At 39.7% G+C, this 14282-nt stretch overlaps 1 protein-coding gene across 2 annotated transcripts in view; it reads right to left on the bottom strand.

The window, feature by feature from the left end:
- Positions 1-13861, bottom strand: part of CYRIA (CYFIP related Rac1 interactor A) — a 74011-nt gene extending 60150 nt beyond the window's left edge. For both annotated transcript variants that reach the window (XM_054023802.1, XM_054023798.1), the window contains exon 1: positions 13789-13861. The gene's annotated coding sequence lies outside the window, so the exon portion shown is untranslated. The remainder of the gene's footprint in view (positions 1-13788) is intronic.
- Between the last annotated feature and the right edge of the window lie 421 nt (positions 13862-14282).

Raw genomic sequence — 14282 nt, forward strand, 5'->3', positions numbered from 1 at the left:
AATATGCAATATATGTGTAATTTTTTGACACTATACAAATATTCACACAATGGAATGATTTTCTGCAGCTGACAATCTATAATCACAGCTTTTTGCTACATATTTTAAAATTTCAGATCTATTTTAGTTTAAAGTAGCCAAAACAACAATGCTATTGACAAAACTGCATGATACTCTGTAAAATCCAAGTGATTCTTAAGTGATTGTGTGTGTGTAGATAGTCACTGACACAGGATGGAAGAATGCTCTGGAAAGCTGTTCCTCAGCCCCAGGAGAAATGTTTCTGTGAGGTTTAGAAATGGCTTGGTGAAAGAGCTGGTATTTACCTTCCACCCTCTTTACACCCCCCCCCCCCCCCTGCGCCCATCAGAATCTTCTCTCATCAAAGGGAAAGAAAGAACAATTGGGCCTTTAGTTCAAAGTTGTTTAACAAAAAAATAAAATCATCAGAACAACAAAATATATTTCAATTCTGCAGATCTTCATTGAAGGTGTTACTATCAAGTATTCCCAGGAAGAATTAAATCTATTTTTCACTTTACCAGTAATATGGTCTCTCTTTTATAAAAAAAAAAAAAAATTGTTACCAACCGAGATGCACAAAACTCAGGGCGGAGGGAGGGGACCAAAAAAATATCTGAGTTACTTTAGACATGTTTACATAAAATAGAATACAGCAAGCAATGTAACAGAATAAACTTCCTAAAGTGATTTTTAAAACATACATTTTTTGCCTTGTGATTCTCTCCAGTGCAAGTCATATGGTAGCGTTTTTCTCCTTTTATGGGCAAAAGAATAGAAGGAAGTCAGCACCACTACAAGAACTGCTCCCTTCAGCACTGGCATATGAATTAGGATGTTGTGAGCAGCTCTACTACTCACTCATCCCTATCTCAGGGGAAAAAAAAAAAAAAAAAAAAAAGAGTGCATACACAAAGCACAAACGTAGAACATGAAAATCAATCAACATTTTTTCTAATACATATGTAGTTACTGGTCACAAAATATGTCATGATTTCCTGGCTACACTTTAAAAACTAAAAGATGCAGGACAGGTAAGCAAATACAATTATTAATGCCATATCACTAGTATATGAATTTATCTTTTGGAATCAGATATACTGACTCAGAACTGTAAGTAAAATGCAAAGCTGCGTAATACAGTATTTACTATTCTACATTCCTATATGTGTTCTATAATGTTTTGGTGTCTGCCTCCACACCCTTTTGTTGAACAAATGCAGCTCAACAAAACAGGACCAGAAAAGAGACTAATAATGTAGTTTACAAAACTTGGGCCTTTTAGAAGACATTGTCAACTTAAGGCTCCAAACTGTAGAAAGGTAAATGCCATTCCACATGCCTTCAATGAGTTTTGTTGTTCTGCATTATTAACAAGACAAAGTTTTTCTCAGTTTGGGGCCTCAGTAACTCAGACGACAATTAGGAAGCCTGGCCCAACTCATATGATGATGCTCCTGACACGCAAACATTTGCCTAACTACAGCCGCTTATACAGATTACTTATAGGTCCAACCTAGCCACCAGCCCCATAGGATGTGGGCTGCAGACTCAGATCCAAAATCCATCTGTTGTTACCCAGCTATTTTCACTTAATATTGTAACCAAGCTGTCCCTGCTTTCTTGGTCACTGATGCAGCAAACAGTTAAAGTTAACCAAGTGTAAGTGTTTGCAGGATCACAGGCCAAGTCTTAAAGTTAAGAACATGTGTAAGCATTTGAAATAGCAGAGCCTTGGTCCTTAAAACTAACTGAAAGAGATGCAAACTTTTAACAAGGGACACTGTCAGGTCAAATATGATTCAAAATGCAGGGTTGGTGACCAGCTTAAAAAAAAAAAAAACACCACACCACTTGTTTTTTTTCCCCCCAGGCCTATCACTGCTAGTACATGAGAACCTGAAAGTGAAATTTGTTAGAAACTTACTAGTCAAATTTTTATAGCCATAGGATTTGCTCTTTGCATTTAGCAGCATAAATAGTGAAAAATGTTTTTAATTTTGTTTTAATAATTAAATATGATTTCAAACATTAGCAAGGAATATGCTTCTTAAATTTGATTTTTAACCTGTCAGTAACCCTTTGATTTATAAATAAAACAGATCATACAGAATGTAACTGCGTTCACAAAACTATTAACATTTACTACAATTGTGGTGACTCAGACTGCAAGGACTTAGCAGCCCACAGTGTTCTTCAGTAGCAGAATAAAAGGGGATTTTTTTAGGTAGATTTAATTTTAGTTCAGTAAAAGACAATGTGTGACTATGACATAATGAACAAATAAATAGTCAAATCCCAACCATGCTTGTCAAAATGTAACTAACTAGTTTTACACCCATTATATTAATGGATAAGCAACTAGCCACACACCTAAAACCTTTATGATCTGTCCATAAAACCTATACAATTAAAAGGAAAACATTCATGAGCCTCTCTACTCATAAAAAAAATTAATCAGTTAATCAAACAATAGAGCCCAAACTCACTTCAAAATCTGAAATCCAACAACAAATTATTAAAAGCACACAACAGAAAAATTAAAAAAAAAAAAAAAGGGTAATATTTGATGCAAAAATATAAAGAAAAACTATAAAGAACCTCAAGACATACACCATATAGACACTAATCTGTTCAATACTGATAACAGTAACAGGGGTTCTCAAATTTTCCTAGCATGGACTACCTTTGAGAGAATCTCATGGACGCCGTTTTCCAATATCCCAGTCCTGATCTCATTTGTAATCACTAACTGTCCTTGTAGTAATTGCAATTGTTTATATGGAAATGTAACATTAGGAAAGTATTTAGATATTGTTTACTGTGTTTTCTATATTTGTTATTTTGTCCTTCTATTGGATGGAAACCACACTTCCCCCCTAGCTACCTGCAACTATTTCTCCACTCCCTTGAAATTCTGGCCTGCCACATCCCTAAGAACATAAGAATGGCGGTACTGGGTTAGACCAAAGGTTCATCTAGCCCAGTATCCTATCTACCGACAGTGGCCAATGCCAGGTGCCTCAGAGGGAGTGAGCCCAACAGTCAATGATCAAGTAAGTGATCTCTTTCCTGCCATCCATCTCCACCCTCTGACAAACAGAGGCTAGGGACACCCTCCCTTACCCATCCTAGCTAATATCCAGTAATGGACATACCCTCCATGAATTTATCCAGTTCTCTTTTAAACGCTGTTATAGTCCTAGCCTTCACAACCTCCTCAGGCAAGGAGTTCCACAAGAAGAACTTCCTTTTTTTTTTTTGTTTTAAGCCTGTGCCCATTAATTTCATTTGGTGGCCCCTAGTTCTTGTATTATGGGAACAAGTAAATAACTTTTCCTTATTTACTTTCTTTACATCACTCATAATTTTATATACCTCTGTCATATCCCCCCTTAGTCTCCTCTTTTCCAAGCTGAAGAGTCCTAGCCTCTTTAATCTCTCCTCATATGGGACCCGTTCCAAACCCCTAATCATTTTAGTTGCCCTTCTCTGAACCCTTTCTAGTGCCAGTATATCTTTTTTGAGATGAGGAGACCACACCTGTACGCAGTATTCAAGATGTGGGCATACCATGGATTTATATAAGGGTAATAAGATACTCTCCATCTTATTTTCTATCCCCTTTTTAATGATTCCTAACATCCTGTTTGCTTTTTTGACCGCCACTGCACACTGCGTGGACGTCTTTAGAGAACTATCCACGATGACGCCAAGATCTTTTTCCTGATTCATTGTAGCTAAATTAGCTCCCATCATATTGTATGTATAGTTGGGGTTATTTCTTCCAATGTGCATTCCTTTACATTTATCCACATTAAATTTCATTTGCCATTTTGTTGCCCAATCACTTAGTTTTGTGAGATCTTTTTGAAGTTCTTCACAGTCTGCTTTGGTCTTAACTATCTTGAGCAGTTTAGTATCATCTGCAAACTTTGCCACCTCACTTTTTACCCCTTTCTCCAGATCATTTATGAATAAGTTGAATAGGATTGGTCCTAGGACTGACCCTCAGGGGACACCACTTCTTACCCCTCTCCATTCTGAGAATTTACCATTTATTCCTGCCCTTTGTTCTCGGTCTTTTAACCAGTTCTCAATCCATGAAAGTACCTACCTTCTTATCCCATGACAACTTAATTTATGTAAGAGCCTTTGGTGAGGGACCTTGTCAAAGGCTTTCTGGAAATCTAAGTACACTAGGTCCACTGGATCCCCCTTGTCCACATGTTTGTTGACCCCTTCAAAGAACTCTAATAGATTAGTAAGACACAATTTCCCTTTACAGAAACCATGTTGACTTTCGCCCAACAATTTATGTTCTGACAATTTTATTTTTTCCTATTGTTTCAACTAATTTGCCCGGTACTGACGTTAGACTTACCAGTCTGTAATTGCTGGGATCACCTCTAGATTTTTAAATACTGGCGTTACATTAGCTATCTTCCCGTCATTGGGTACAGATGTCAATTTAAAGGACAGGTTACAAACCTTAGTTAACAGTTCCGCAACTTCACATTTGAGTTCTTTCAGAACTCTTGGGTGAATGCCATCTGGTCCCGGTGACTTGTTACTGTTAAGTTTATCAATTAATTCCAAAATCTCCTCTAGCGACACCTCAATCTGTGACAATTTCTCCGATTTGTCACCTACAAAAGCCGGCTCAGGTTTGGGAATCTCCCTAACATCCTCAGCCATGAAGACAGAAGCAAAGAATCCATTTAGTTTCTCCGCAATGACTATCATCTTTAAGCACTCCTTTTGTATCTCGATCGTCTAGGGGCGCCACTGGTTGTTTAGCAGGCTTCCTGCTTCTGATGTACTTAAACATTTTGTTATTACCTTTTGAGTTTTTGGCTAGCCGTTCTTCAAACTCCTCTTTGGCTTTTCTTATTACAATTTTACACTTATTTTGGCAGTGTTTATGTTCCTTTCTATTTACCTCACTAGGAGGTCTCACCTCCAGACCTATGTGCAGGAAGAAGGGGACTACCACAAGAGAGCTATGTAGTGGTAGAGGTTGCTCCTGTCTCACTGACAGCTCCTGAGACAATTGGTAGCTCCATTCTCACTGGTAGATGACAGTTCCTGTCTCCGAGGCCTTGTCTACACTACAGAATTTCATACCCACTATCCAGCACTGATACAGTTGCATTGGTGATAGTAGTGCCAGCACCAGAGTAGATAGGGTCTGACATTTTCATTACCATGTTATGAAACCCTACTCTGAGACTGTGCTGAAAATACCTAAGCATAGTCTATGCTAGAGCTTACATCACTAATATTAAAGATGTAATGTAGATGAATATAGAACAGCTCCCATTTCCTCTTCTATGCAGGAGCTGCTTCTACTGGAGGCAATTATGATGGCTCTGCCTTGTTGCTGCTTCTACCGATGTCCAAGCCCTTCAGATCTGAAAACAATGCTGTTTGCATAGAACCTCCTCTATGGAAACCACCAGCAGGCTACACCACAGTTTGAGAACTGCAGAACTACAAAATTACATAATAACGCGTTAACAGAGGAAATCAAATTACACTGAGGGAGGGGATTATCAGGCTGAAGCAGCATTAGACACAAATAGTTTCTAGAAATAATGACAACTCAGAAGAGAAACAATCCTACCAATTCCAACTTCCAGATCCAATCTAGAAACAAGTCATTTAAACAAATAATATTAAATACTATGAGAAAATCCTTCCTCCCTGTTCCTGAGTTACTGATAACTCAGAAGAAAATGATCTTGAATGCTTATGAACCAATGTTCTAACAGATAAAGTACAAGATACAGTATTAGTTAGTGTCTGCTACAGACCACCAAGTCACAACAGGGAAAAGGATAACCGCCTCCTTATGCACCTATCCATAATACATAGGAGAAAAGGTATGTGATTATGGGGGGGCTTCGATTTAAATGATACACGTTGGAGGTCTCATGCTGCCAGTACTAAAAAATTTTCGGAATTTCTAAACATTACAGATTACGATTTCCCAACTAACAAAATTGTACTGTCAACATGGGAAATTTTTTTATTAGTGTAGAACTTGTCCTAACAAGGAGCTGATCATAGAACTAAAAATTAATATTAGCTTAGGTACAAGTGATCATGACTTGGTCATATTTATAACGTGCAAGCAGAATGAGTCCAACCCAGTAATATATATTATATTTATTGCTTTAACGGGGCCAATTACACAAAGCTGAAAACAGTCATAAGCCAGTTAGCTAGAAGGAAGAACTGACTCAAAACAATGTGAATGATAATTGGAAATCATTTAAAAACACCTTACCAGAATCTCAAAAAGCCACAATTCAGGAAGAAAACTTAAAAAAAAAAAAAAAAAAAAAAAAACACACACCAGCACAATCTGACTTAGACGGGAAGTGAAGACACGTACAAAAAAAATTAAAAATAATATATACCAAAGAAAGGGAAATATAATATAATATAATTTCATTTTAAGAAATATAAACCAGAAGTTAGAAATTATAGAAAACTGATTAGGGAAGCCAAGGGACACAAGAAGAAATCTATGGCCAGCAAAGTTAAGGACAATAAGGAGTTTTTTTTTTTTTTTTTTTAAATATATTAGGAACAAGAGAAACCTGACAATAATATGGGACCATAACAACACTACATTATCAATAATAATTCAAAAAAGTCAGAAGTGCTCAGTAAATATTTCTGTTTTGTATTTGAAGGAAAAAATGATGTAGTGTCATCATGCAATAAAAATACTCTTCATCCTACTAGTACCTCTGGAGGATATTAAACAAAAGCTAATAAAGAGACATTTTTAAAATCAGCAAGTCCAGAAAACTTGCATCCAAGAATTTTAAGAGAGCTAGCTGAGGAAGTCATCGGAAGATTAATGATTATTTTCAATCAGACTTGGAGCACCGGGGAAGTTCCAGAAGACTGGAAGAAAGCTAATATTGTGTCAATTTTTATAAAGGGTAAATGGGATGACCTCAGTAATTATAGGCCCGTCAGCCTGACATCAATCCCAGTAAAATAATAGGACTCAGTTAATAAGAATTTAAGGAGAGTAGTAGAATTAATGTAAATCAAACTAACTTGGTAATTTTTTTGATGAGATTATAAATTTGGTTGATAAAGGTAAAAGTGCTGACATAATATACTCAAACTTTTGTAAGATATTTGACTTGGTACTGCACCATATTTTAATTTAAAAACCAGAATGATATACAATTAACATAGCACACATTAAATGGATTAAAAACTGCATAAGCAATAGGTCTCAAAAAGTAATTCTAAACAGGGAATCATCACTGAGTGGGTGTGTTTTCAGTGGCATCCCACAGGGGTCAGTTTTTGGCCCTACAATATTTAACATTTTATCAATGACCTGGAAAATAAAACTCAAAATCATCACTGATAAAGTTTGAAGATGATACACAAGTTGGAGTGGTAAATAATGAGGAGGACAGGTCACTGATTCAGAGCGATATAGATCACTTAGTAAACGGGGCACAAGCAAACAATAAGCATTTTAATATGACTAAATGCAAGTGTATGCATGTAGGGACAAAGAATGTAGGCCATACTTACAGAATAAGAGAATCTATCCTGGGAAGTAGTGACTGAGAAAGATTTGGGGGTCATGCTGGATAATATTCTGAACATGAGCTCCCAATATGATGCTGTAGCCAAAAGAAGTAATGTCATCCTGGGAAGCATGAACAGGGGAATCTGGAGTAGGAGTACAAAGGTTATTTTACCACTGTGGGGACTAGTACAACCACAGCTGAAATACCGTGTCCAGTTCTCATGCCCACAATTCAAGAAGGATGTTGATAAATTGGAGAGGGTTCAGAGATGAGCCATGAGAATGATTAAGGATTAAAAAAATATGCCTTATAATGATGGAGCTTAACAAAGAGAAGGACAGCAGGTAACTTGACTACAGACTATAATTATCTACATGAGGAATAAATATATAATAATGGGCTCTTCAGCCTACCAGAGAAAAATATAATGCAATCCAATAGCTGGTAGTTGCAGCTAGACAAATTCAGACTGGAAATAAGGTGTAAATTTGACAGTGAGGGTAATTAACCACTGGAACAAATTACCTAGGTTCATGTTCAATTCTCCATCACTGATAACTTGTCAATCAAGATTGGATGTTTTTCTAAAAGATATATTCTAGGAACTATTTAAGAAATGATCTGTGGTCTATGTTATACAGGAGGTCAAATTAGATGATCATGATGGTCCCTTCTGGCCTTGGAGCCTATGAAACCTGTCCTCAGACATTTCTATTGCAATCTATTAATTCAAATAAAATCCACAGAAAATTAGATCCAACAAGTCCCAAATAATATATTAAAGGAGAAATTCAAACTTCTAGGTGTGCACAGTAATAAGCCTTATAGGAGCTGTTTCAACATAGTTCTGGAGTCCATTTACCGGAGACAGGATCATAGGAGCTAACCACCATGCTGGGACTGCTTCAGCCCTCAAAAAACAGATTCTTCTGTATTAGAAGGATCATCAGTAAGATATTCAAGTTACTTGATTATCATCAAAAGACTAGCCAATATCATCAGACTACACAAAACCCAAAACAGATGTTCCCCATCTTTGCACTACAGAATGGTAATCAACATATAAAAAAAAAAAAGAAGAAGAAATTAGGAAGTGCATTTCAAGCTTCTCTTTCCCCAAAAAAACCTTTGATTCAATCTATGCAGTGTTCATGTAGCTGTGTTGGTCCAAGGATATCAGAGATACAAGGTGGGTGAGGGAATATATTTTATTGGACCAGTGCCCGTTGGTGAAAGAGACAAGCTTTTGAGCTTACACAGAGCTTTTCTTCAATGTGACATCCTGGATGGAACTTTGGGCTTCTGCAAAATGGAAATGATGGTGGATTAATTAGCATATGTACCAATCCATTCTCTATGAAACAAAAAACTACATGTTCAAACAGATGCCTTCAAGTGACAAGATAGCAGAAAGGACCACGGTATCAATCCAGACATGTTCAACCTACACATACACTGCTCAAACTGTGCTCTTACCCAGAGCTCTCACTAAAAACCTTCAAGAAAAAAAAAAAGTCAGTTGGTATACAAATCATCTTGTCATAATCTGGCCAAGTCTTGCCTTAGACTTACTAAAGCACAAGGCCCCTACAAGGCAATCTAGAGAGAGAAAAAATGCCATGTTTTCCAGGTAAAACTCCAACTAAAAAAGCCTCCAAACCATGCATTACTCATAAATTTACTTCAAAATGAAAGCATCAAGGAACTACAGCACACCATGGACCTGCTATGTCCTAAAATGCCAGTGTATGCCTACATTCCCCCCTTAAGAACAGTGGAACACCACAACAAGATAATGGATACTCCTGGGGAAATTTTGCACCATAGCGCATGTGCAAAATTCATGTGTCCTGCAGAATTCTTATTTTTCCTGCAGAAAATACATTCTGCCCAAAAAGCGCTGCAGTTCCTTTCCACCTTTTGCCCACCAGAAGTTGCTGTGGCATTGGAACAGCCAGCAGCATGAACCCAGCCAGCTGTTCTGACACCACAGCGGCCTCTAGTTGTCAAAAGGAAGAACGGAAACACTTCTCGGGCAGAATGTATTTTCTGTGGGGGAAAAAAATTCTGTGCATGCACAGTGGCGCAGAATTCTCCCAAGAATAGAAGTTCATCACAGCACCCTCCCCATGGAGTCACATTAGGACAGAGAGTGGGGCACACAAGGCTGCTGGGGGAGGTCACAGACTGGGGTTCAGAATGGCTAGTGCGGGGACACATTGGGGTGTGGGCTCAGGAGCCTGTGGGGTGACAGGATTGAGCCAGGGGCTGAATGAGAGTGGGGGTGCAAGGCCACATGGGGAGGGACTGCAGAGACCCATGAGGGTGTGGGGACAAGGGCCCCATGTGTCTGACTGAATGGGAGAGGCTTGGGGTCAGCCAGGGTCTGCATGGGGGATGCTTCCCAACTCCCTCACAATCCCACCTCTCCCTCCCCCCAAAAAACCTGTTCCATACTTCTCCAACCCACACCCAACAACCCTCCAGGTTCACTCCAGGCTCCTTCCCCCTCTCTCAGCTCCTCCATTACCCCTGATTCTCCCAAGCCTTTGCACTGTTTCTGACAGGTGAAGGAAAGACAGTTATGTATTGTAATTTAAATTAATTACTCAAAGTTCTGTATTAATGTGCCTAGTAAGGAATCTATTTGACCAAAAACAAAAAAAAATTACCAGAATCTTTTTTATTTGGTCTGTATTGTTACAGGCATACTTACTGAGAGATACTGTGAAATAAATTACCAAAATAATTGAAACTGGCATAATTATATTGTGTTACTTTGACAAATAAAATATGCAGAATTTTAAAATATGGTGCGCAGAATTTTTAATTTTTTGACGCAGAATTCCCCCAGGAGTAAATGGAGTAGGAAGGTTTGTGAATGTAAAAATCTAAGGCCCAATTATGACTCGTTAATTGACAAGTCACCACAGAGCACTAGAGAACTAAACCCAGGAATCTCCACAACCTATACAATCAATCATTATCAAACCACATCAATATTGTCCTCCAGATCAAAGTAGGAATACGTTCACAAACTGGGCCAATTTTTATTACCACAATAAAGGGCCACAACAAACAGGATTGCTGATAGACCATTCTATCCAGAACTACTATACTAGCAGAATTGTATCGTAGACCAGTGGTTCTCTAACTTTTTTTTCCCCGCAAACCACTTAAAAATTGCTGAGGGTCTCGGCGGACCACTTACTGATCTTTCCAAATGTTGTTCGTACCGTTAGTTAACTATTGTAAAGCGCTTTGTATAAATGCTCTATATTAAAAATAAAAAAAACCCTTAAACTGTTTTTGATTTACAAATAAAAGCACACAACTCATATTTTAATATCAGTATTCTTACCTTTCTAACGCAATGGAAGTGTTGTGATTTTGATTATTACATGAATTAGCAAATGAATGATCAAACTTTATGTATGCAGCTGAAAGGGAGTTTCTGAATGTAGTCATTAAAATGGTTTTAAAGAAGGCCACTGGCACTTTGCATCATGCCCAACACAAACAAATTACATTAAAAGCTATTATTACAGGATATTCAGATTTTGCATATAAAAGTGACTGATAGGAGAGGACTAACCAGTTTGAGGTTATTTGTACATCAGCAAAAAAGGACTTCTATTTTAAGGTGGAAATTTTCATTCTAGTCTAAATGATATGCACTGTGTAGTCCAGATACTTCGGAGATGTATTTTTAAACACTAGTTTTAAACAACATAGTTTTTTGGCCTGAGAAAAGCAGAGTATTATGAAGACATTCTAAACCTCAGCACACTGACAATGAAAAATCTCCCCAGCACTATGACAATTACAACTACTCTGACCACCACTAGAGTGTCAATGTTTGCCAATGGTTACTATGCAATGGTATCCAACTAATCCAACATTATTACAGTATCCCCCTATGTATTACCTTTATTTTTTCTTTTGACTAACAAGTACTCACTTTTTAATGGCTTCTAACGTATGGATTTTTTTTTTTTTTTTTAAATTGAGGGCGGAAGGAAACAGGAATTCAAGAGTTACTACATAAAGGATACAAGAGGGTAGCATAAAAGGAAATTAAAAAGGGAGTGCACTAAAATATGAAGTACTCAGAACGCAAAGGAATGAGTGAAACGCTTAGATATAGTTAGCTGCATTTAGGTATAATCTTATAAACCAGATGTGCTTCAGTAGTTAGGCAAAAATGTAGTGTTTGGAAGAATTTTAGCCTTAACTGTTAGTTTCCACTTTTGTGGGTTTAGGTCAAGCTCTTAATGTTACTCTCATATAATCTGTAATTTTCTTTTATACCCACGAACAAATTACAGTATAGCCTTGGGAGGTTTAAGAAATTCCTGATCTCTATAGTGCTTCATAGTTTTATTTATTTAAACTAAACATATGGGGAGTTAGTAAAGAAACTTCATATTCATACAGAAATCATGTCTAAGAGAAAAATGACAAAACTGCTGGTGTACAAATATTCTCTACATTTTACCAAAAAGGAACATTTAATAACATCACACCTTACAAAACCGGCAAGGAATTAGCTTTATTTTTCTCCACCTGGCATGAGGTTTCTCTGTTTCTTTGTAGGCAAGTGCTAGGTACTCAAAAGGCAATCTTATGTCACAAATGGATTTCATTCCTCCAGGTAGGAGCTCAAAGTGAAAATGAGGTTTAGATTATTATACATTTCTAACTAAGCAGATGCAGAGATGCTAGGAAAAGGGAAGGGAAAAATCAAAATAATAATAAAAAAAACAGGACAACATGAAAATAAAAAAGGGAGAAAAATGAAAAGTGAAAGTCTTTCTAGCGCTTTATGGAACATACACAGGATGTCAGTACATAAAACAGGAATGCTGAGAGCTTAGCATACTGAAAGCCAGATCAATAAAATAAAACTGAGACTGCCTTGAAGCTAAATTTTAAAAAAATGAGTAAAATCAAGTGTGGTATCAGTTCAATGTCAGAAACATCACTATACAGAAAGGGGTTTAGGGATTCAACCAGGAAGGTGGAGCCAATGTTACAGAAGTCTTTTCCACCCATCCTCATAACTAACTTCAGTATTCTCATGTTTAGTCTAAGAAAAGCCTTCTCGAGACACTTTATAGTCAAATGTCACCAGCAGCTAGAAGGAAACATTTTTTTTTCAGTATAACCCGAGAATGAATTAAAACCAGTAGTTATACCGGCAGTATACTCTTCATTCTGGTGCAAGAGGCAGTTTTTGCTTTAGTTTACGTTACACTTTGAAAGAAGGTTTAAGCTAAAAAAGAAAACCAACCTAATACCAGAATAGGAATGTCCTCACAGGGCTTATACAGATATAACTATACCAGTATAACGGATAAAACGTCCCTGCATTGTCCCCAGTCTCAATGATTCACAGGGGGACAATAAAAACAAAGTAAATTTTGTTTTTCAAAGAGGGGGAATGGCGTCTCAGGTTGGTACTGCCTCACCCTATTTATAGGCAAATGGTGAGTTCAAAGCGTAAAACACATTTTGCAGTGTGCTGGATGCACAAACTATAATAAAGGGGGAAAAAATTACACATAGAGCCCAGTGGACGTGAAGGACCCTCTCCTTCAACCATCTAACTACGTGTGCATTATTCCCCCACACACCCTACTTCTGCTTGCCTCATCCACCTGCTATAGTTTGAAATAAATGTGTCAGCTCTTTGAGGAGGTGACTGCCCACCTATTTGCTTAAGTGTCTGTGCGGTGCTAGCCCCTCACTGGGGGCCCGCGGGTGCTCCAGGAGAGCAGACTGGGCCCTGCGGCCCCCCGGGTACGGGGAGCAGACTGGGCCCTGCGGCCCCCCGCCCCACCCCGAATAACAGAGGAAGAGACACGGGCTAGCCCCACATTCCCCACCCAAACCCCAGTGAAGTGGCGGGGGAGCAGCAGCCCAGTACGCTGGTTGCCACCCGCCTCCGCAGCGAATGAGGTGGGGGGAAGCCCGGAGCCAGCAGGACCCCCCCCCGGCGGGTGAGGCTGGACTCCGAGGCGGGGGCAGCTCGCAGGGAAGAGCGCGGCCGTACCCTGGTCTGCGCCCACATGTCCCAGCGCCCACCCGCACGGTCTCCCGGGGCAACGCAAGCGGCGACGCGGGCCCAACGCCACCTCTCCCCGCGCGGGGCGGAGGGACCTCGCCTGGCCGCAACCCGCTCACGCCTTACCTGAGCCGCTGTGCTCCGCCGGCAGCAGGCACCCGCACCAACGCTGCCTTCGCGCGCGACGGCAGCCCCAGCGCCCGCCCAGCCAAGGGGGCGCGGCTCACACTGCACCACCCCCTCCGCCTGCTGACCTATCACAGCCGCCCAGCCCGCTATGGGCGGGCACTTCGCCCCCAGCCCCGCCTCCTCGCCCCTGACAGACAGGGCAGCGGATTACCACCTTCCCCCCACCGAGCTAACGGGCAGACACCGGGCATTGGGACCAACCAAACCCGGGGGGGGGGGGGGCAGAGAATAGGACCTGGGACCTTCCCCAAAGCCAGGGTAAGGGGGCGGAACAGGCTCTGGGACACCCCCACCCCCCCAACTGCAGTGTAAGGGGGGAAACTGGTACTGGAAACCCCAAAACCCGGTGTAAAGGGAGGACAGGCACTGGGACTCACCAATCCCAGTGTAAGGGGGGGGGAAAGAGGCACTGGGACCCCTCAGCCCCAGTG

This window comes from Malaclemys terrapin, chromosome 3 (genome assembly GCF_027887155.1).
Source record: "Malaclemys terrapin pileata isolate rMalTer1 chromosome 3, rMalTer1.hap1, whole genome shotgun sequence".
Classification (NCBI taxonomy): Eukaryota; Metazoa; Chordata; order Testudines; family Emydidae; genus Malaclemys; species Malaclemys terrapin.